This window comes from Nerophis lumbriciformis, linkage group LG27 (genome assembly GCF_033978685.3).
Source record: "Nerophis lumbriciformis linkage group LG27, RoL_Nlum_v2.1, whole genome shotgun sequence".
Classification (NCBI taxonomy): Eukaryota; Metazoa; Chordata; class Actinopteri; order Syngnathiformes; family Syngnathidae; genus Nerophis; species Nerophis lumbriciformis.
The window spans coordinates 30,526,047-30,549,796 of NC_084574.2; the positions used below are offsets into that span (position 1 = coordinate 30,526,047).

The 23,750-nt window shown below is 40.2% G+C and overlaps 1 protein-coding gene across 2 annotated transcripts in view; it reads left to right on the forward strand.

The window, feature by feature from the left end:
• Positions 1-4,464: 4,464 nt before the first annotated feature.
• Positions 4,465-23,750, forward strand: part of pkd1a (polycystic kidney disease 1a) — a 143,311-nt gene continuing 124,025 nt past the window's right edge. For both annotated transcript variants that reach the window (XM_061988148.2, XM_061988150.2), the window contains exon 1: positions 4,465-4,679. The gene's annotated coding sequence lies outside the window, so the exon portion shown is untranslated. The remainder of the gene's footprint in view (positions 4,680-23,750) is intronic.

Below are 23,750 nucleotides of genomic sequence, written 5' to 3' on the forward strand. Positions count from 1 at the left end.
GTTGTGAGTGGTTGTTGTGGATACTGCCTAGGCTAGCGCTGCGGTGCTAACGTGTAATGAGGGCTATGTTGCCATTTTAAGGTTGACAAAAAAGTTAAAACAGAGCGTCTGTCAGGATGCTACATTACTTACAAGAAGGCTTACACTTGCTGTAGATGGAGGAGTTTGTGTTCGCTTAGCATCAGATTAAATGCTTTGGCTGAATAATTATTCGTTTAAGGGGTTATCCGGCATAGTGAAGACATAGCCTAAGGAAGTGTTTTTCAACCTTTTTTGAGCCAAGGCGTTGAAAAAATCCAGACGCACACCACCAGCAGAAATCACTAAAAAAAACGAAACTCAGTAACTTGACAGTAAAAAGTCGTTGTCGCAATTGTTGGATATGACTTTAAACCATAACCAACCATGCATCAATATAGCTCTTGTCTCAAAGTAGGTGTACTGTTACGACCTGTTACATCACGCCATGACTTATTTTGAGTTTTTTGCTGTTTTCCTGTGTGTAGTGTTTTAGTTCTTGTCTTGCGCTCCTATTTTGGTGTCTTTTTCTCTTTTTTTGGTATTTTCCTGTAGCAGTTTCATGTCTTCCTTTGAGCAATAGTTCCCCGCATCGACTTTGTTTTAGCAATCAAGAATATTTCAGTTGTTTTTATCCTTCTTTGTGTGGACATTGTTGATTGTCATGTCATGTTCGGTTGTACATTGTGGACGCCGTCTTTGTTCCACAGTAAGTCTTTGCTGTCGTCCAGCATTCTGTTTTTGTTTACTTAGTAGCCAGTTCAGTTTTAGTTTTGCCTCCAGCTGTTTCCGACATCTACAAAGCAATTAGCTACCTGCTGCCATCTACTGATATGGAAGAGTATTACACGGTTACTCTGACGAGCTCTAGACAGCACCAACACTCAACAACAACACATCATTTGCAGACTATAATTACTGGTTTACAAAAAATATTTTTAACCCAAATAGGTGAAATTAGATAATCTCCCACGGCACACCAGACCGTATCTCACGGCACTAGTCCGCGGCACAGTGGTTGAAAAACACTGGCCTAAGGCACTGATAGCTTCTTTTTTGTGTGTGTGGCTAGTAATGGGTAACTAGTGAGGTTTGATGTGTCGCAGCCAAGTATTTTTTTAAATTTCTTTGCGGAGTGTTTGCAGAGCATTTAGTTTGGGTGACAGATGGGAGATTTTCCTTTGATGCGTAGTGAAGTCTGGTGATTCTAAGGACAGTTTTGAATCCACGATGTTGGAGCGCTTGATTTGCTTACCCTAAACCCCATACAGCACAGTATGGGTAATCCCGTCTCATTGGAGCTTTTTTTTTTTTTTTTTTTTGGAATATTTATTTATTCATTTGATAGGTAACTCATAGTACAAGTACTGAGAAAACAGACACGATTTTTTTGTCCCTCCCCCCAAAAAAACCAAACAAACACAGAAATACAAAAAAAAAAAAAATTACAGAAAAATAATAAAAGTAAGATAATAACACCCCCTCCCACCCGCCGTCCTACATTTCACTCATTGGAGCTTTTTTAAAAAGAAAATTCATTGGTTATTGAAGATTTTTTAAATGTTTTCGGATTGTCGGTCCTATAATTATAATGCTCGCCTAGTAATTTATCATGTAGTTTAGGGTCATACCGCCCTGAACGCAAAACACACGCTGTGAGTAGGGCCACGCGATTCATGGCCGGCCTAGTTTTAATTATAAAAAAAGGGTGTTTTATATGAAATTTGACTGCAAACATATTTCTAGCCTTTTCCTGCTCTGTCACTGATATGAATATCATAGTAAATACCGTATTTTTCGGACTATAAGTCGCAGTTTTTTTCATAGTTTGGCCGGGCTCCAGTGCGACTTATATATGTTTTTTTCCTTCTTTATTATGCATTTTCGGCAGGTGCGACTTATACCTTGGTGCGACTTATACTCCGAAAAATACGGTATCCCTATATATTAGCAATAGTGCTACGCTTGTAAGCAGTTCTATACTGGGTTCGAATCGCAGTCAGAAATGTGTCATTTTTTGGTGGGGTCAAAATGTATGTATTAATTGATTAAATTTGTTATTTTGCACTAAAGCAAATACATTATTGAACAATTCCATCCCCGTGAATTTGTTTAGTACAAAACATGCATCAATTTAAAATCCTAGTTTAATCAGAAAGGTATAAAAATAGTTTCACAAAAAAAAAAAAAAAGAAGTACATAAAGAAAAAGATATAAAATTAATTTAATAAATGACAGAGAGCTTTATACGAAATGTTATCGCTAATGTATTCCCTGCCGCTTCCTATTTTCTGTCACTGATAAGACTATGATGGGAGATTACCCCCCAATGTCCCAGTCGCTCTTGTGGTGCGTTTAAGTCATGCTTATCTAATAAAGCAGGAGGCACTGGCTACCATTCTATGTTGTTGTATAGTAGGGTAGTCCCGATACCAAAATTTGGTACCGGTACCAAAATGTATTTTGATACTTTTCAATACTTTTCGATTATTTTTCTACATAAAGGGGACCACAAAAAATGGCATTATTGGGTTTATTTTAACAAAAAATCTTTCCGGTACATCAAACATATGTTTCTTATTGCAAGTTTGTCCTTAAATAAAATAGTGAACATACTAGACAACTTGTCTTTTAGTAGTAAGTAAGCAAACAAAGGGTCATAATTTAGCTGCTGACGTATGCAGTAACATATTGTGTCATTTATCATTCTATTATTTTGTAAACATTATAAAGGACAAGCTGTAAAAAAAAAAAAAAAGTATTAATCCACTTGTTCATTTGCTGTTAATATCTGGTTATTTTCCATTTCAACAGGTTTTATCTACACTTCTGTTAAAATGAAATAATCACTTATTCTGTTGTTTGATACTTTACATTTGTTTGGGATAATACCACAAATTTAGGCATCGAGCCGATACCAAGTAGTTACAGGATCATAAATTGGTCATATTCAAAGCCCTCATGTGTCCAGGGACATATTTCCTGAGTTTATAAACATAATATGAATTTTTTTAAAAGGAAAAAAAAAAATTGTGACGATAAAAAATATTGATGTAATCATAGTTGTATCGACTGGATATGCTCTTGTACTTGGTATCATTACAGTGGATGTCAGGTGTAGATCCACACATGGCGTTTGTTTACATTCAGGAACGGCGTCATTAGTGGTGACGCCGGTGAGCTGCGGTGTGTAGTGGAGCATGCTTAGCTATTCCTCGTCCTGCAGGGATGATACTTGTAAGAAACGTACTTTATTTGTTGCCATGGAGGCGAGGATTAGTGATTTAGAAGTAGCTAAAACACTGCAGACTGCAAGTGGTTGTTAGCTGCTAGCAAGCAAGTGACGGAGGCAGATAATTACATATATCCATATTTGTGTGTTACTTCTTTATTTTCATAGTCATATTACAAAACAGCTAGTGTTCTTTATTTGTTATCTTTTGGTTGTCTGCAAGTACTGTGTGCCAACTTTTAAGAATGTGAAGGGGGAGATCTTCTCTGCTTCTCGTCTAAAGCCGACTTTAGATAATAAACAAAAGGGACCTGGGGTGAGGTGAGAGAGAGGGGGAGTAGCAATAAATTATTTCTCTTATCTTGTGCCCAGCTGTGGAGGAAGGGACAAGGAGGGTGGGGGCAAGAGAGACTTTAAAGAAGAGAAGTTTTCCGTATGTTGGATTAGATCATTGTAGCTGTGCTAGTGAGCGCTTCTATACGGGATTGGGTCTCAACTTTATTTCCAAAGACTTTGGAAATAAAATTACAAAATACCTATTCTGTCTCTGGTGGTCCTTCTACTCAGCTTTATGTGTCATCAAAAGAGCTTGGGAGTGACCAGCAACTTGAATTCCCTGGGAGGAACAACTGGTCAAAACGCAACCCTAGCCATGTCTTAAAGCACCTCTTCCTGAGTGCGTTTCAGTGTTATAACTTCACTTTTATCTTTAGTTTTTAGGCCAAAATGCGTCCATTCTCCCTTTTCTGTCTACACACTGTGTCTGCTTGTAAGTACTCCGTGATTGTGCGCTGCCGAACATGCTCCTCTGCTCGTAAAACCAGCAATGTCACGACGTGATGACGACGCTCCGTCATGCCGGGTAAAAATAAAAACATTTCAAATGGGGAACCGGTACTTTTAAAACAGAGTATAGTACAGCTTTTGATTCAATAGTCCCGCAGTACTATACTAGTACCGGTATACCGTACAACCCTTTTGTATAGTAAGGTTAATGTCACCGCCTGCTGCCACCTTGTGGTTTGTATGTTCAGTTTTCCTTTGTTGGTGCAGTAGACCTAGCTCTTACTTTTTTTCTTCTTCCTAGAGTTCCTGTGTTCCCCTTGTGGACGGAGTTGTGAGACGTGCACAGCTGTGTCCAATCTTCCCGACACTACTTAAGCAGCACCTTGACAGCTGGACCCAGCGATTCCTCCTGACTCTCCATGTCAGAAGACTTCTGTGCTTCCCGAGTTTTTTGATGCTTACCTTCTTGGCTATTCCCAGTGCCATCCAGCTTGGTGTTGTGTGGTAGTTTGCATGTCTTGCAACTCCAACCCAAGTCTAATTATTTTTGTATATTAGCTTTTGTTCTTTTTTCCACGGAGCTTGTTTTGTTTTCTCTTTTTCGCACCGTCGCCTCTTGTCATCTCCTGTTTGGGTCACTGTTGTGAGTACTTTTTCCTTAAGTAAAAGAAGTGAAGTGAATTATATTTATATAGCGCTTTTCTCTAGTGACTCAAAGCGCTTTACATAGTGAAAACCCAATATCTAAGTTACATTTAAACCAGTGTGGGTGGCACTGGGAGCAGGTGGGAAAAGTGTCTTGCCCAAGGACACAACGGCAGTGACTAAAATAACTGTTTTACCCACTGTTCGTCTGCATCCTTGGGTTCCTCTGTTCTACATTTAATTGCATTGTGACAGTTAATATGCTTGTGTTTTTAACGATGTTATTATTTTTTTATTTTGCACTGAAAAAATAATAATTTAATACATTTTCCAGGAATTCCTTTTAGAACAGAACATGCATCAGATTAAATTCAAGTTGGATTTGAAAAAGTACAAAAATTGTTTAACGTAAATAAAAAATGTGTGAACATTTTTTGTAATGGGAAGCGGGGCCTCAAAATAAAGTTCTGCTTCAAGCTCCACTTTAGCCCTGAGAACATTACAGCTTGGCAAGCTGCGCAATCAGTATAACTAATCCCAACGCGTTTGCTGCAATTGATAGGAAAATAATTAACAAAGTGTAAGGCATTTTTTAGAGACTTTTTTTTGTTGTTGGATGTGACACGTACAGGCCGGAAGTGTGTGACTGGTGGGGAAAAAGAGAACAAAACGAATGAGACGGGACCGTTAGGTTTTAAAAAGTGCCTCTAGCTTACCGTATAACTTACCGGACTCTCGGTTACAATATTTTAAATTTTTGAGTGCTCTCATACTCCCTTAGCTGTGACAAAAAAAATGTCACGCTCCACTTATTTCACCTTATTTACCCTACAGACCGCAACGCTGCTGCTGGTGCTGTCATAGAACACCTAAATCAGTGTCAGTAAGAAAAATGTTGACACCTTTGGTAGGTTTTAGAGATGACCTGGATCGGCCCGATAGTTGCCTTTTTGTTAGAATAATTATGTGTATTTTATCACACAACTCTTATGCTTAAGGGCCATTGCTATAGTTATTATCAATTGTGCTGAAGCTGTATTTTTGTGTTCATCCCGCCTTATGTGTTTTCCCAGCATATAACGAGGCAACTCTATTCTTTTCGTTTGGTCATGTAAGCTTCCATAGATGTCAAGATCGTTCATGTCAGTCATCTCTACGTCTTTATCTCTGGAATCCCACGCTTGTGCACGCGCATAAAGCGAACAGATAAACTGCAGGGGACAAAACAGATCCATCAATACGCTCATACGCTTCTGTGACCATAACATATAGCCTCCTCCGGCACTGCTTCGTGGTATTTTGCACTGCATTTCTTCCCTGCGGGGTGGCAGAGAGAATAGAACGCCAAACAACCCCGCCGTCACTAACTCGCCTCCCCCGCCTCCACACACCCACACTTTCTCTAGGGTGTCTATTGGCGCCAGGTGGGTTTGGAGGAGGAAGTCCGGAACGATCCCCTGGAGCGAAACTATCACACAATACAAGGCTTGACCTTACTGACCTGTCAAGGGGTGTTATTGTCCATGTGGGTACGCTGTTGATGTTTGAGCATTTTTTCCACGATAAGAACTTAAGGGAAATTGTTTTTTTACACAAATTGGCCTACATGAATAGAAGCAAATTATAGCTTCCAGGGTGTACCCGAGACCCTGAGACAGACAAGCAGTAGAAAAGGGATGGACGGATGTGTATAAAACACACTATACACTAAAAAAAAGTGATCCAAGCCACTCTTTGGGGTGACACATTTAAATCTAATTTGATTAGCTTAAATAAAATTAAAATAACCATACCTATCTAAATTTCATTGGTATAACATTGGTATAACTATAGGTATCTCAATACTAACTTTAACATACACGTTTATAAATCAATAGCTGTGGCCGCAAGGTGGTTGGTGCCTGTCGTGGCAGTAATCCTAGAACAGGATGTCGTCAAGCTGAAGAAAGAGTCCTATCGGATCTTTAGGCTCATGGGACTCCAGAGGCAGCTGACAGGTACCGACAGGCCAAGCGGTGTACGGCTTCGGCGGTCGCGGAAGCAAAAACTCGGACATGGGAGAAGTTCGGGGAAGCCATGGAAAACGACTTCCAGACGGCTTCGAAGCGATTCTGGACCACCATCCGTCGAGTCAGGAAGGCGAAGCAGTGCACTGTCAACACCGTATATGGAGAGGATGGTGTTCTGCTGACCTCGACTGCGGATGTTGTGCATCGGTGGAGGGAATACTTTGAAGACCTCATCAATCCCACCAACACGTCTTCCTACGAGAAAGCAGTGCCTGGGGAATCTGTGGTGGGCTCTCCTATTTCTGGGGCTGAGGTTGCCGAGGTAGTTATAAATCTCCTCGGTGGCAAGGCCCCGGGGGTGGATGAGATCCGCCCGGAGTTCCTTAAGGCTCTGGATGCTGTGGGGCTGTCTTGGTTGACAAGACTCTGCAGCATCGCGTGGACATCGGGGGCGGTACCTCTGGATTGGCAGACCGGGGTGGTGGTTCCTCTCTTTAGGAAGGGGAACCGGTGGGTGTGTTCCAACTATCGTGGGATCACACTCCTCAGCCTTCCTGGTAAGGAGGTCTATTCAGGTGTACTGGAGAGGAGGCTACGCCGGATAGTCGAACCTCGGATTCAGGAGGAACAGTGTAGTTTTCGTCCTGGTCGTGGAACTGTGGACCAGCTCTTTACTCTCGGCAGGGTCCTTGAGGGTGCATGGGAGTTTGCCCAACCAGTCTACATGTGCTTTGTGGACTTGGAGAAGGCATTCGACCGTGTACCCCGGGAAGTCCTGTGGGGAGTGCTCAGAGAGTATGGGGTATCGGACTGTATGATTGTGGCGGTCCGCTCCCTGTATGATCAGTGTCAGAGCTTGGTCCGCATTGCCGGCAGTAAGTCGGAGCCGTTTCCAGTGAGGGTTGGACTCCGCGAAGGCTGCTCTTTGTCACCGATTCTGTTCATAATTTTTATGGACAGAATTTCTAGGTGCAGTCAGGGTGTTGAGGGGATCCGGTTTGGTGGCTGCAGGATTAGGTCTATGCTTTTTGCAGATGATGTGGTCCTGATTGCTTCATCTGGCCAGGATCTTCAGCTCTCACTGGATCGGTTCGCAGCCGAGTGTGAAGCAACTGGGATGAGAATCAGCACCTCCAAGTCCGAGTCCATGGGTTGGGGGAGAGATCTTCCCCCATGTGGAGGAGTTCAAGTACCTAGGAGTCTTGTTCACAAGTGGGAGAAGAGTGGATCGTGAGAACGACAGGCGGATCGGTGCGGCGTCTTCAGTAATGCGGACGCTGTATCGATCCGTTGTGGTGAAGAAGGAACTGAGCCGGAAGGCAAAGTTTTCAATTTACCGGTCGATCTACGTTCCCATCCTCACCTATGGTCATGAACTTTGGGTTATGACCGAAAGGACAAGATCATGGGTAAAAGCGGCCAAAATTAGTTCCCTTAGAGATAGGGTGAGAAGCTCTGTAATCCGGGAGGAGCTCAAAGTAAAGCCGCTGCTCCTCCACATCGAGAGGAGACAGATGAGGTGGTTCGGGAATCTGGTCAGGATGCCACCCGAACACCTCCCTAGGGACGTGTTTAGGGCATGTCCGACCGGTAGGAGACTACGGGGAAGACCCAGTACATGTTGGGAAGACTATGTCTACCGGCTGTCCTGGGAACGCCTCGGGATCCCGCGGGAGCAGCTGGACGAAGTGGCTGGGGAGAGGGAAGTCTGGGCTTCCCTGCTTAGGCTGCTGCCCCCGCGACCCGACCTCGGATAAGTGGAGGAAAATGGATGGATGGATGAACCCGAAAATAATTGGGTCGTTGTTCCAACCCAAAATAATTTGCGCACAAGTGCTGAGGCTCTGCGCATGCGTGAGTAACAACGGCCATAACCTGCCACCTGGCAGTGTTTGGAGTTCCCTCGTGTCTGGTAGGTACTTTATGTTTCTCTATATAAGTCCCGAAATGACCTAGCTGCCAGTTGAATACGTGTTGTAAACCTTGTATGGTCGTTACTAATTTGATATGGTGGACAGGGTTCCATTCATTTACGTCAGAGCCGCGAAGCTAGCAAGACGTGGGTCAAACTAGTTTTGAAGGCTAGCTGACTAGCTAGTCTTAAATTGCTACAAACCTGGATGGGTATGTTTGTACATGCGGTATATTTTTGCCCCGAAATCTGTTGCTCCCAAATATCTATTCTTTTATTATGATATATTATTATGTACTACCTACTGCCACTCCGCTGTGTTGGTATGGTGCTGTCTGCTAGCTAGCAATCAAGGCTTCTCTCACCATCTAATAAGTTATAAAATAAGTTTTAGGTTTCCCATTTGTACTTAAGAGATCTATGGAGACCTGATGAAAAGTCGAACCTAGCCTTAGTTGTTTTATTCCTGTTGAAGTGTTGAGTGAAATCATACGCTCTTCCAAACACTGCTTTTATAACACAATGTTGTATTGTTTTATATGGATCGATGGATAAAAAAAGTAGAAGCTCTTTCTGGAAATGTTTTTTTGGGGTCAGTATTTCAATGTTTGTAGTAACACCTTTTAATATATTGCAGGTTCTTGGCTTCCTGACGCAAATAATATTAATTAAGCTACTCCTGGCAACCTTCTGATCTTAGTGAGTAGCAGGAACTTTTAAGTCCTAGTTATGTCCATCCATCCATTTTCTACCGCTTGTCCCTTTTGGGGTCGCGAGGGGTGCTGGAGCCTATCTAATAATAACCTAATAATTCTGAATAATGTCCCTAACGGCCCCTCATAATATACTGCCCATCTGTGGTGTCGCTTTAACATACTTGCCAGCCTTGAGACCTCCGATTTCGGGAGGTGGGGGGTGGGGGTGGGGGTCGTGGTCGGGGGGGCGGGGCGTGGTTGGGGGTGTGGCTAAGAGGGGAGGAGTATATTTACAGCTAGAATTCACCAAGTCAAGTATTTCATATATATATATATATATATATATATATATATGCAGGCACGTGCACACATAGGGCCCTATGGGTGCTTGAGCCCCTGCCCTTTTTTGCCTCGTCTTAAAAAGTGCCCTCTGCCTGTGTGTGTGGGTTTTTTTTTGTTTGTTTTTTCTTTAAACAACATTAATAAATTCCTGTCAGGGATGTAAAAAAACAAAAACAAAAAAACAGCGGTACAAAAAACTCCACGTTTTCTTGTAATACCGGGTTGTTTGAGCCTGCCGCTTCCGCCAGAGAGGGAGAGAGAGGGCGAGTGAGTGAGTAAGTGAGAGGAGAGTGGAGCAACTTGAACCTGTGAGTTATGGTCGAGTCGCCGTCCACTTATTCAGCATCTAATATGGGTAATATTTCAGAAAAACGCTGTATTATTCTATTATTCAATGTGTCAGCTTCTGTTTTTGCTGGACGTCGGAGCACGGCGCATCAATTTAGCACGGCACATCCATTCCGCACAGAGCAGAGCGGATCGTGTGGGACAGGAAGTAGTGTACAAAATACAAAATAAAACACCGGGTTAATTTTCAAAATATAATGCACTGTGTTTACGGCAGATCACATTTCTCTCACAGTAGAGGTTTAGATATAAAGTTTATTGTGACTTTGCTATTACTGTGTGGGTTAACAAAATAATAATGATAACAATAATAATAATAATGATAATGATAATGATAATGATAATAATAATAATAATGATGATAATGATAATGATAATATTTTATAATAATAATAATTATTATTATTATTATTATTAATAATAATAATAATTTCTGCATTCTGGGGATATAAGATGTAGGTTATCTGTTAGGAATATTACCATCTGTATTTAAACTTGATTCATGTTGATTATGCCTGCAGCATAATGCCAAAAAAAAGAAAGGATACATAAAAGGAAGGAGAAGGAGCGCCAGGAAGCAGCTAAGGGTAGCAGACCTCTCAATGCATGGCTAAAACCAAGTACTAGCACCAGAATTCAAGAAAGACCACAGACCTCAGAAAGTGTCACACCTGAGAGAGAGGCAGAGACCTTAGAAGCAACACCTGAGAGAGGAGGAGGAGGAGAGTGTAGAAGCAACACCTGAGAGAAAAGAGGCTTTAGATGCAACTCCTGACACAGAGGAAGCCATAGAAATCCCGGTAAATGTTGGGGAGGAAGAATCCACAGGAAGGGAGGCAGATGATACTACTGCAGAGGAAGCCATAGATGAGGGGGAAGTTGAAGGAGCTACAAGTGATGTAGGAGAAAAGGTCTTATCAAATATTGCAGTATAGTATAGTTGTATAGTTAGCTTCCTATTAGGAAATTTATTTTACATTAATTTCCATATTGTGTAAAGGACCAAAAAAAAATGTCCTGCCCTTTTCTGACTTTGAGCCCATGCCCCTCTATAATCATGTGCACGTCCCTGTATATATGTATATATATATGTATATATATATATGATAAAAAAAAATTAAAAAAATATATATATATATAGATGTGTGTATATATATATATATATATATATATATATATATATATATATATATATATATATATATATATATATATATAGCTAGAATTCACTGAAAGTGCAGTATTTTCTTATATATATATATATATATATATATATATATATATCAAGAGGGACAGAGACAGCGCACAGTGCAGTTTGTCTGTTGCCATCTCCTGGTGAATGTTGGCTATAGCGTACTGTGGTTACTTTTTGGTTGGCCAACGATTTACGTGGTGTTGCGCACCTGACGTCAAGTGTGTGAGTCTGTTCTGAAGTCTACAGTAAAGAGACGTACTTCATCCCCTCGCCTGTTTATTGCCTCCAACTCAATATATTACAACAACATTAATCCATGCGGACATGGAGGCCAGAATTTCGGGAGATTTTCGGGAGAAAATGTGTCCCGGGAGGTTTTCGGGAGAGGCGCTGAATTTCGGGAGTCTCCCGGAAAATCCGGGAGGGTTGGCAAGTATGCGCTTTAAACAAGCCAGTGTTAAGAAGCTCATTGTGGCTTACAATGACAGCATGAGACTGCTTCTAAGAGCTTCAAGGTGCTGCAGTGCAAGCCAAATGTTTGTCAGTATTGGGGTCCCCACTTGCTCTGCCACTCTACATCATCTTGTGTACAGCTTCATGTGTAGGGCAGGTGAGTCAGACAACAATGTCATTAATGGTCTGACTCAGTGTTTTTCAACCACTGTGCCGCGGCACACTAGTGTGAATGACTATTGCCCGATTGTATTTGTACATTGTACAGAGAAGTACGGACTCTTATGCAGCCAACTATATTAACCTTGTAGATTGTTATAATAACAATAGGTTAAGCTTTGTCAGAGTGCTGTGTTTTACCCAGTTTCCCCTAGGGCAACAACGTTAATATATGTTTGATGATTGTATGCATGAGTGTATGTATGTATATGTACTTGTATATGTACAGTATGTGTTACACATGTTTTCTCGTCTGCAGTGTGTGCGTTAACACTATCATTTCGTATTTAGACCCAGTGCCAATGCAGCAGTTGTTTTCCCTTACCGTACCTCCCTTCTATACTCTTCTTTCTGCAGACGCTCCACTCGGGCCCCTGCTCTTTCCACCTTCTCCCTGTAGTCCTACAATAACACAGACAGTGGCCTCAGTAAGTGCTGTTTTCCTGCCTGGACCTGTGGACCCTCCCCATAACTAAACAGAAGCCAGGCTCATTTTACCTCCTTCACCCGCCCAAATTGGACGTGTTCCGGCCAGACAAATACTAAACAATATGTGTCGTGAGTAAGAAAATGAGAGTGAAAGGCACCAGAAGGTTTCCACATCTTATATTGATTTTGCTCTTATCTTTCGTTGTATTCCTTGAGATAAACTGCTAAATTAATCAACAAGTCTCATTCGCAGCAATTATTATCAATCATTAATGCAGAGGTTGACATTAGCAAAAAGTAAGCCGCTCATACCTAAATACAGTAAAAGTTTACTGCACAGATGTCAAACTCAAGGCCTGGGGGCCAAATCTGGCCCGCCACATCATTTTATGTGGCTCTAAAGCCTGAAAATTGTGTGTGTGTGTGTGTGTGTGTGTGTGTGTGTGTGTGTGTGTGTGTGTGTGTGTGTGTGTGTGTGTGTGTGTTTCTACACTTCTTGAGACATCAACAAGGAAAGTACCTTCCATATGAGGACCGGTGAACAAGTTAGGACATAAATCATGGTCCCAATACGGAAAACCATTGCATCTAATAGAAAATGTCTCATTTGCACCCCTGGTGGTGAAATCTATCAAAATTAGAGTGGTTCCAAAAAGGAGGGATTTTTCAAATTGACTGTGTGTTGGTTTTAAAAGTGCTCCCATTCTGGTCAACATATGAAAAAACAAGTGTGTGTAAGAAATTGAAATGCGCCCCCTTTGGCCCAAATTTTTTTTTTTTTTAAATCAAATAAATATGTATATAGAGACATACTGTAATAACTTGAAGTAAATAATGAAGATTAAAAACCAATTACAAATAAAAAAAATTAAAAAAAAAATGTATTAACTAAAAGCAGTCTTTTTCTCACAATGTGTTGACTTTTTTCTCATAAAATTGGGAACAATTTCTCATATTCTTTCTGTTTCTGTAATATTGTAATATTTTCTCGTAAGATTTTTCCTTTTTTATGTAAAATTATTACTTTTTAATGCAAAATGGTGACATTTGTCATGTAAAATTCTGACTTTTATCACAATGTGGCAAATTGTTTTGTTTTTCTTGTAAAAAAATGAAATTTTTTAGTAAAATTATTACTTTTGTCATAATTTTGCTGAGTAAAATTCAGATTATTATTATAATATTGCCCACATTTTAAAGTTTTCTTATAAAATTGTGACTTTTTCGAGTAAAATTACGACTCTTTTCATAAAATTACCAAAATGTTAAGCTTTTCTTGCAAAAATGCGACTGTTATTGAGTAAATTTCTTGTGAAATTGTGACCTTATTCTTGTGAAATTCCAACTAATTTTTCACAACAAGGTTTTTATATTTGCATAGTATGTATGTATTATTAATGTTGTAAATACAAATCTTTATATATCTAGAAAGGGTGGTCCTAAAGAGGTAGGCATTTTTCGGTGTGTGTGTGTGTGTGTGTGTGTGTGTGTGTGTGTGTGTGTGTGTGTGTGTGTGTGTGTGTGTGTGTGTGTGTGTGTGTGTGTGTGTGTGTGTGTGTGTGTGTGTGTCAATAAAGTACTTAAAAACAAAATAGAATAAATAATAATCCAAAAAAACACATGTAAAAAATAAATAAATAATTAATAAGTAATAAAAAATTTAAATAATATTTAAAAAAAATAAAGTATTTAATCTTTCTAACGAAATGTATTTGTCCTGTTAATTTTGACCAAAAAAATGATGTTGTGCAGGTGTGTCCAAATTTTTATGAATAATAAATAAATGCTGCGCATGCAGTGTATATTATAAGGTTATTGACCATGAAAAACTCTTGTTGTCCACTGGATGGCGACAAAATAGCAGCATCGAAAATGTTAGAGTTATAAAACGAATGCGATCTTCCTGCGGGCAAGATTCCTTGTCAAACTCATAACGTTGGCAAACCGCACTTGGCCCGCAGGCCACAATTAGGACACCTGTGATGTAGTGCATTAATTGTGTGTATTTTACACTTTAATACAATCTGATCATGCGAAAAATATATCATATCAACATCAAGGGTTGGAATTGGGGTTTAAATCACCAAAATGATTCTCAAGCGCGGCCACCGCTGCTGCTCACTGCTCCCCCTCACCTCCCAGAGGGTGGAATAAGGGAATGGGTCAAATGCAGAGGGTAATTTCACCACACATAGTGTGTGTGTGACTATCAGTGGTACTTTAACTTTAAAATTCGGTATTACAATGTTTTTTTGTAAAAATAGAAATAAATATCCGCTTGTCACGTTGATTTCTGATGTCAAAGAAAGTTCTCATTCAATTTGTAGGTAACAAAAAAATCAAACAATCAAATGCAGAGGCAATTTTGTAATAAATCACAAGGCAGTTTTACAATTTTAGACATATATTCATTGTTACACGCTGCCCACTGAAGGTAGCCTTAACTGCAATGTGGCCCCTTAATGAAACTGAGATTGACACACCTTTATTTATTGCGATCATGCCCGGCCCTAACCAATCTGGCGCCCTAGGCAAGATTTTAGGTGGCGCCCCCCCCCCCCACATCGGCAGTAAAGTGTATATACTCACAAGAAACCGAATAGCTTTGTCTTTGACCTTTTTTTTACTTAAAGAAAGCAAATTAACAATCAGAATAGTTAACAAGATAAAAAAAATATGAATAAATAAATGAATGCAAAAAATAAAAAATGAATATATGAAATACAATATTTTTTACATACATATTGCTTAATTTACATTAATGATGTGCACTTTAACAACTAGGCTTACAACTATACCTAATATATAAAGGGGTGGAAAAGTGACTATTACCTGCAGGGCAAACATTAGCTAACCAGAAGGCAATAACAATGTAAACAAAAAACACCTGCTTAAAAGATCTAATACAAATGTCCCTGAGGAATGTAAGGTGGGAGTACTGTAATTACCTAACGTTACATTATTATTTTCCATAACAATTTAGCCCCCTCCACAATATTAACCCGACATTAAAACAGAACTAGCTATTTATTGATTAGCAATTGCCGAATCATGTAACATTAGCTTAATGCTAAAAAGCCAGGTTACTATCACATTCTGTAACAGACAAATAATTTCATGTAGGCTAACGTTACCTACCTGCTACCTCTTGTCTTTTTCTCGTTTCTCCTCCTCTTCTTTTCTCTTATTTCTTCCCTGGGCACCTGACAGTTTTGGCCGTTTTGACATCTTGTGTTGATTTTTTGATGTGGTGACGTCCAAAAAGAGTCATGATACGGGAAGGGAGGGGGCGGGGAGGGGGGGGGGCGTAATGTTGTAACAAATAATATTTCTATTATATAGGCTTTACTTTGCATTTTAATTAACATGGGATTATTTTTTGTATTTAGAAATAATAGTACCAACTTTTTTTTTTTTTCTCCAACATTTGTGGCACTGGCGTGGCGCCCCCTGATGGACGGCGCCCTTAGCATTTGCCTATACGGCCTATGCCACGGGCCGGCCCTGATTGCGATTCTTATTGAAGCACATTGAACAGTAATATTATACTGTGGCTTTTTTAAATACATTTTATTTGTATAGCTTTAAATTGCAAGAGACTGGTACCCTTTACATATTATCCCACACCGGTGCCAAATTGGCACATGTGAAACACTGCAAGTGCTTAAATGGTGCCCAAACCCCACCGGCTACTTTTGGAATCTGGCCAATCGTTCACAATCATTATGAGAGACAATAACACTTTTTTTTTTTTTTTTAGGATTTTAAAGATGATAAAAAACGCTTAAAAGATGCAATGGGAATCACCATTCAAAGCCATCTCAAACAACTTCAAAACCCTCCATCAACGTTATATACCGGTATACACGCTGCTACATTATATACAGTACAGGCCAAAAGTTTGGACACACCTTCTCATTCAATGCGCTTTCTTTATTTTCATGACTATTTACATTGTAGATTGTCACTGAAGGCATCAAAACTATGAATGAACACATGTGGAGTTATGTACTTAACAAAAAAAGGTTAAATAACTAAAAACATGTTTTGTATTCTAGTTTCTTCAAAATAGCCACCCTTTGCTCTGATTACTGTTTTGCACACTCTTGGCATTCTCTCGATGAGCTTCAAGCACTCGTGTGAAGTGAAAACCATTTCAGGTGACTACATCTTGGAGCTCATCGAGAGAATGCCAAGAGTGTGCAAAAAAGTAATCAGAGCAAAGGTTGGCTATGTTGAAGAAATTAGAGATAGGCTCCAGCACACCCGCGACCCCGAATGAGACAAGCGGTAGAAAATGGATGGATGGATAGAATATTAAAAAAAATCAGTTATTTCACCTTTTTTTGTTAAGTACATAACTCCACATGTGTTCATTCATGCCTTCAGTGACAATCTACAAGGTAAATAGTCATGAAAATAAAGAAAACGCATTGAATGAGAAGGTGTGTCCAAACTTTTGGCCTCTACTGTATATAATGTAATAACAGACATGATCCTAAGAATATGTAATATGTACAATATTTACCATATTTCGGAACTAATTTTTCGGCGCATTTATTTCCGTTTCCTTCCTGCAACAAATGTGTTCCTACTCCCGGGATCGAACGCGAGTGTGTTTTCTAATCATGGCAGACTTGGTAATAGACAACAAAGATGACTATTTTTGGACAAATTAGGATTCACAACCTTATCTTTTTTTTAAATAAATATATGGTGGATGAACTGCTGCTTATAGATGTGAGCACAAAGAACAGGCTGAAACGTTAGAGCAAACGGAAGCTGCGAATCTGGAATTTTGAGCCAAGCTATGCCGAATTAATGGACTGCTTACCCAAATCAACTGGAAACATCCCCGTTCAGCTGGACCAAAAAGACAACTGTCCATCAATCAATGTTTATTTATATAGCCCTGAATCCCAAGTGTCTCAAAGGGCATCGAGTAAGTCACTCTACTATTGATCATGATACATGCAGCACATCACCGTACACTACAGTACATACGCTCGCAAGTTAGCTGTGTACAAACAAAACATGAAATGTTAGAAAGCGAAAGAATAAAACTACTTTTGTCTTTTTGTCTCTCATAAGGATTGTGAACGATAGGCAAAATCCCCCCCAAAAAAGTGCAGTTCCCCTTTAATAATAACCAGAAAGGCTAAAATCTTGTTTACATTTGATCATTGCAGAAATTAATCAGTGTTTACTCAGTCTGATTTATTTAAACAATAGCCTTCAGCATTCCTTGATCAATTCCCGCGTGTTTGTTTTTTAGACAGGAGCTCTGGTATGGCACGCTTGAGGAAGAGACTGACGAGTTATTGCAAGGCTCTTTGTACTGAGCACCAAATGCCTGCAGGGAGCACAGGCGGGCCCCGGCCAAGTGAAATACCCAAACACCTCCAACACGTGCCGAAATATGGCAAAGAGATGGAGCACGAGGCGGGAGAGATATCAATGTCTGCAAAGTTGTTTTTTGTTTTTTAAAATTGTCACACAACTCTGACATCTTTGCTGATTCAAAAGATGGCAAGTTCAGCAGAGTTGGACACGTTTATTTTCCCAAAGTGAACAAGACAAGAGGAGACCGTCTCCTCTGTAAATACAAATATACAACAGGGGAGTTTGTACAGTGGGTTGATCAAATATGGACTACCGTTTATTTATCGATTCATTTTTTGCTGCGCTTTGCCTTGGTTTACGATAACGCTTCCGGTCCAGCCCATTCAGACACAGGAGACATGATTGAGAACCAAAAATAGTCCGTAAACCTTCAAATAAATGACAGGGCGCTTTATGTGAATTTTTTTTTTACAGCAAACTTATTCCCAGCCTTTTCCTTACATCAAGACAGGGGTCGGCAACCCAATATGTTGAAAGAGCCAAATTGGACCAAAAATCTGTCTGGAGCCGCAAAAAGTTAAAAGCCTTATGTAAGTGTTATAATGAAGGCAACACATTAAGTTAGTGTCTCAGAGGGTGACAAAACTCCTGGAAATTACTGGCTTAAAATTGTTTAATTGTTTACAAACCCCGTTTCCATATGAGTTGGGAAATTGTGTTAGATGTAAAAAATAAACGGAATACAATGATTTGCAAATCCTTTTCAACCCATATTCAATTGAATGCACTACAAAGACAAGATATTTGATGTTCAAACTCATAACCCCCCCCCCCCCATCTAGGGGAGACCGAATGCAATGGATGTCGAGTGGGTCTGACATAATATTGTGAGAGTCCTGTCCATAGTGGATCCAACATAATAGTGAGAGTCCAGTCCATAGTGGGGTCAGCAGGAAACCATCCTGAGCGGAGACGGGTCAGCAGCGCAGAGATGTTCCCAACCGATGCACAGGCGAGCGGTCCACCCCGGGTCCCGACTCTGGACAGCCAGCACTTCATCCATGGCCACCGGACCTGTGTGTCTCCCCCTCCACAAGGGAGAGGGGGGACCAGAGGAGAAAGGAAAAGAAACGGCAGATCAACTGGTCGAAAAAGGGGGTCTATTTAAAGGCTAGAGTATACAAATGAGTTTTAAGATGGGACTTAAATGCTTCTACTGAGATAGTATCTCTAACTGTTACCGGGAGGGCATTCCATAGTACTGGAGCCCGAATAGAAAACGCTCTATAGCCCGCAGACTTTTTTTGGGCTCTGGGAATCACTAATAAGCCAGAGTTCTTTGAACGCAGATTTCTTGCCGGGACATATGGTACAATGCAATCGACAAGATAGGATGAAGCTAGAACGTGTAGTATTTTATACGTAAGTAGTAAAACCTTAAAGTCACATCTTAAGTGCACAGGAAGCCAGTGCAGGTGAGCCAGTATAGGCGTAATATGATCAAACTTTCTTGTTCTTGTCAATAGTCTAGCAGCCGCATTTCAAAAGTCTAGCAGCCGCATTTCAAAAGTCTAGCAGCCGCAAATCTACCGTCTTCTGCCTGCTCCGCCGTTGAGGTCTTAACGTATCCCTGGCTAGGGGGCAGTCAGGTACTAGGCTTTTGCCAAGGGCCGCCTGGGGTAACAGTAGTTAAGGGGTTAACCTCCTAGTGCCCCAAGACCCCCCAAAGGAGAGCCTCCACTGCCGGATGAACTTTAACGTCATGCCCAGGACACATGTATATATACGGCTGCGTTGACCCTGGATCTCAGGAAACAGAGTGGACCGACACCAGCAGATGACATGGCACCCCAAACCATCACCCAACCATGCAAATTTTGCATTTCCTTTGGAAATCGAGGTCCCAGAGTCTGGAGGAAGACAGGAGAGGCACAGGATCCACGTTGCCTGAAGTCTAGTGTAAAGTTTCCACCATCAGTGATGGTTTGGGGTGCCATGTCATCTGCTGGTGTCGGTCCACTCTGTTTCCTGAGATCCAGGGTCAACGCAGCCGTCTACCAGCAAGTTTTAGAGCACTTCATGCTTCCTGCTGCTGACCTGCTCTATGGAGATGGAGATTTCAAGTTCCAACAGGACTTGGCGCCTGCACACAGCGCAAAATCTACCCGTGCCTGGTTTACGGACCATGGTATTTCTGTTCTAAATTGGCCCGCCAACTCCCCTGACCTTAGCCCCATAGAAAATCTGTGGGGTATTGTGAAAAGGAAGATGCAGAATGCCAGACCCAAAAACGCAGAAGAGTTGAAGGCCACTATCAGAGCAACCTGGGCTCTCATAACACCTGAGCAGTGCCAGAAACTCATCGACTCCATGCCACGCCGCATTAACGCAGTAATTGAGGCAAAAGGAGCTCCAACCAAGTATTGAGTATTGTACATGCTCATATTTTTCATTTTCATACTTTTCAGTTGGCCAACATTTCTAAAAATCCCTTTTTTGTATTAGCCTTAAGTAATATTCTAATTTTGTGACACACGGAATTTTGGATTTTCATTTGTTGCCACTTCAAATCATCAAAATTAAATGAAATAAACATTTGAATGCATCAGTCTGTGTGCAATGAATAAATATAATGTACAAGTTACACCTTTTGAATGCAATTACTGAAATAAATCAAGTTTTTCAAAATATTCTAATTTACTGGCTTTTACCTGTATATATAACGTTTATGTGGCAGAATGTTTGATCCTCTGTTATTGTTTGGTGAAACTAACACCACTACACAAAATGGTGACAGTGTACAATCAAACTGCCACAGTGCTACAGAAGTCAAGTGGATTTGATTGGGTCAGAAAAGCAATGCAATTGAAGAACGTGAGCTGCTTTTAAACGACCGGAAGGCATGCAGTCCTTCACAGAGAGGCTGAAACCCATGTTTGTCTCTCACGCTCACATTCATGCAAAGTGGCTCATCATGGACGAGTGTAAGAGCTGCGGTAATAATTGGCACTAGACAATCTCACAGTAAGCATGTAAAGCACCGCTTTTCATAGCTCATATATACAGTTATACACACTGGTCACTTTGTCCAAGTGTTAAAAATCATACACATTTACAACAATTTCTATTGTCAGAATATAATACACCGAGCACCTGCGAATTAAAATAGCTGTAATTCACAAAGTGTAAAACCTCTTAAAGTCCACACTTTGCAGTCACATCTCGATTGTTTGGATTTCAAATCCCTTGTGGTGGTGATTAAAGGGAAAAATCATACAAACTCATATTATGGTTTCTTGGTTGTGAGTATGTCTTGAGACTTTGGTTGTGTTCCCAGGTTTTTGTTCAGTATTTATGTGGCTGTCAGACATGGTGCGTGTTTCAAATACTTTTTTATTGACAATTCCAGGCTTCGGAATTCTAATCAATAAAAGAAATACCGTATTTTTAGGAGTATAAGCCGCTACTTTTTTCCCAAGCTTTGAACAAAAGTGTAGCTAATCTATGGATTTTTATTCGCTAATGGCTAAATTATGGAATGGATTAAGCAAAGAAATCAAACAATGTACTAAAATGATCCACTTTAAGAAAGTGTTCCAACGCAAAGTGTTTACAAATTACAAGGAAGAAGAATCCTGATGAACGTATTGAACCTTAAATAAAAAGAAGAGTGTTTAGGGTACGTCCGACCGGTAGGAGGCCACGGGGCAGACCCAGGACACGTTGGGAAGACTACGTCTCCTGGCTGGCCAGGGAACACCTTGGGATCCCCTGGCAGGAGCTGGACAAAGTGGCTGCGGAGAGGGAAGTCTGGACTTCCCTGCTTAGGCTGCTGCCCCCACGACCTGACCTCGGATAAGCAGAAGGCGATGGGATGGATGAGGTTCTGGTCATTTCCCAACCAATATTTTTAACAACACAAATACAACATTGAAACCACATGCATTTTGATGACATTTATTCAATGTCAGGTTGTGACGTCGATTCGACCTTTGAAATTTGGTCATTTCCCAACCAACAACGTGGATCCAACGTTAGACATCAACGTTGTCTTAATTCACAAATACAACTATTTTGCAATGTTTTTAAAAGTCAGTTTTAAAAAACATACATGTACAATCAACTTTGTATTAATGTCACCAGGTATCGGACACCTCAGTCTCCTTAGACCCATCCTCGTTCATCTATGAATTTACCATGAATTGATTTACTTGGACCCCGACTTAAACAAGTTGAAAAACGTATTCGGGTGTTACCCCCCCAGCGTTTACCTGTTTCTCACCTTTTTTGTAAGGGCCGCCGGAAGTTGGCAGACCCGTCAGCGATCCTGTTCTTTCTCCCTGTAATGTTTGTCGGATCTTGAATGGGATTGTGCAAAAAATCTTAATTTCCCCTCTGGGATTAATAAAGTATTTCTGATTCTGATTCTGATGTCTTGTGCCTGCAGGGTATGAAGCAGAAAGGGGTAGGATTAAATAAGCTTTACTTCTTCCAACTCCTTTTCGGACATGTAATGAGAAATGAAAATGTGTGATGTAACACACTAACATTGTATACATCACAGGTGTCAAACTCAAGGCCAGATCTGGTCCGCCACATCAATTCGTGTGGCCCCCGAAAGCGTGGAAATAATATTTGTGAATAAAGTACCTTATCTTTTCTTAATAAATGTATTACAAAAATAAGTATACTGTGTGCAATTACATGTATTTACACTTTAATCATCTCTAATAATAAAACAAAATATTATATCATACATTTCAAAACAATGTTTTTGTTTAAATAAAGATAAATACTTAAATATCTGCTTGACTTATGATTTCAAAGCAAGTAATCCAACACACTGTTCATGTAAAAGTTTTACAGTAACATTTTTTACAGTAAAATTCACTTACAATATAGAGTAATAATACACTATAAAACAAAACAACCGTAGATTTTACAGAATAAAAAACTTGCATGAATTTTTAAGTAAAAAAAATAGTGGTACCCTTTTTTTCATTCCATTTCATTTAATTCCATGTATTTTTTTATTTTATATGCTGTAAAAAAAAATTTAAAAAAATGCAAATACTATGGTAAAATTGTGATGACTGAGCTGCCAGTTTTATACAATACAATCAAAAGATTTGGTTCTGTACAGCGTACGTAAAAAAAGACACATTATACACATGTTTTATATGTACACATTTATATTCATACTGTATATTATTCACTGTTAAAAGCGGCCCTCTGAGGGCAACCATAACTGCGATGTGGCCCTCAATGAAAACAAGTTTGACACGCCTGGTATACAGTCGTGGTCAAAAGTTTACATACGCTTGTAAAGAACATAATGTCATGGCTGTCTTAAGTTTACAATAATTTCTAATCCTCTTATTTTTTTGTGATTGAGTGATTGGAGCACATACTTGTTGGTCACAAAAACATTCATGAAGTTTGGTTCTTTTATGAATTTATTATGGGTCTACTGAAAATGTGACCAAATCTGCTGGGTCAAAAGTATACATACAGCAATGTTAATATTTGGTTACATGTCCCTTGGCAAGTTTCACTGCAATAAGGCGCTTTTGGTAGCCATCCACAAGCTTCTGGCAAGCTTCTGGTTGAGTTTTTGACCACTCCTCTTGACAAAATTGGTGCAGTTCAGCTAAGTTAGTTGGTTTTCTGACATGGACATTTTTCTTCAGCATTGTCCACACGTTTAAGTCAGGACTTTGGGAAGGCCATTCTAAAACCTGAATTCTAGCCTGATTTAGCCATTCCTTTACCACTTTTGATGTGTGTTTGGGGTCATCGTCCTGTTGGAATGCCCAACTGCGCCCAAGACCCAACCTCCGGGCTGATGATTTTAGGTTGTCCTGAAGAATTTGGAGGTAACCCTCCTTTTTCATTGTCCCATTTACTCTCTATAAAGCACCAGTTCCATTGGCAGCAAAACAGGCCCAGAGCATAATACTACCACCACCATGCTTGACAGTAGGAATGGTGTTCCTGGGATTCCAAACATATTGCTGGGTATTGTGGCCAAACAGTTAAATTTTTGTTTCATCTGACATCACATGGACAAAGATAAGACCTTCTGGAGGAAAGTTCTGTGGTCAGATTTGAGTGGGCCCTTAGT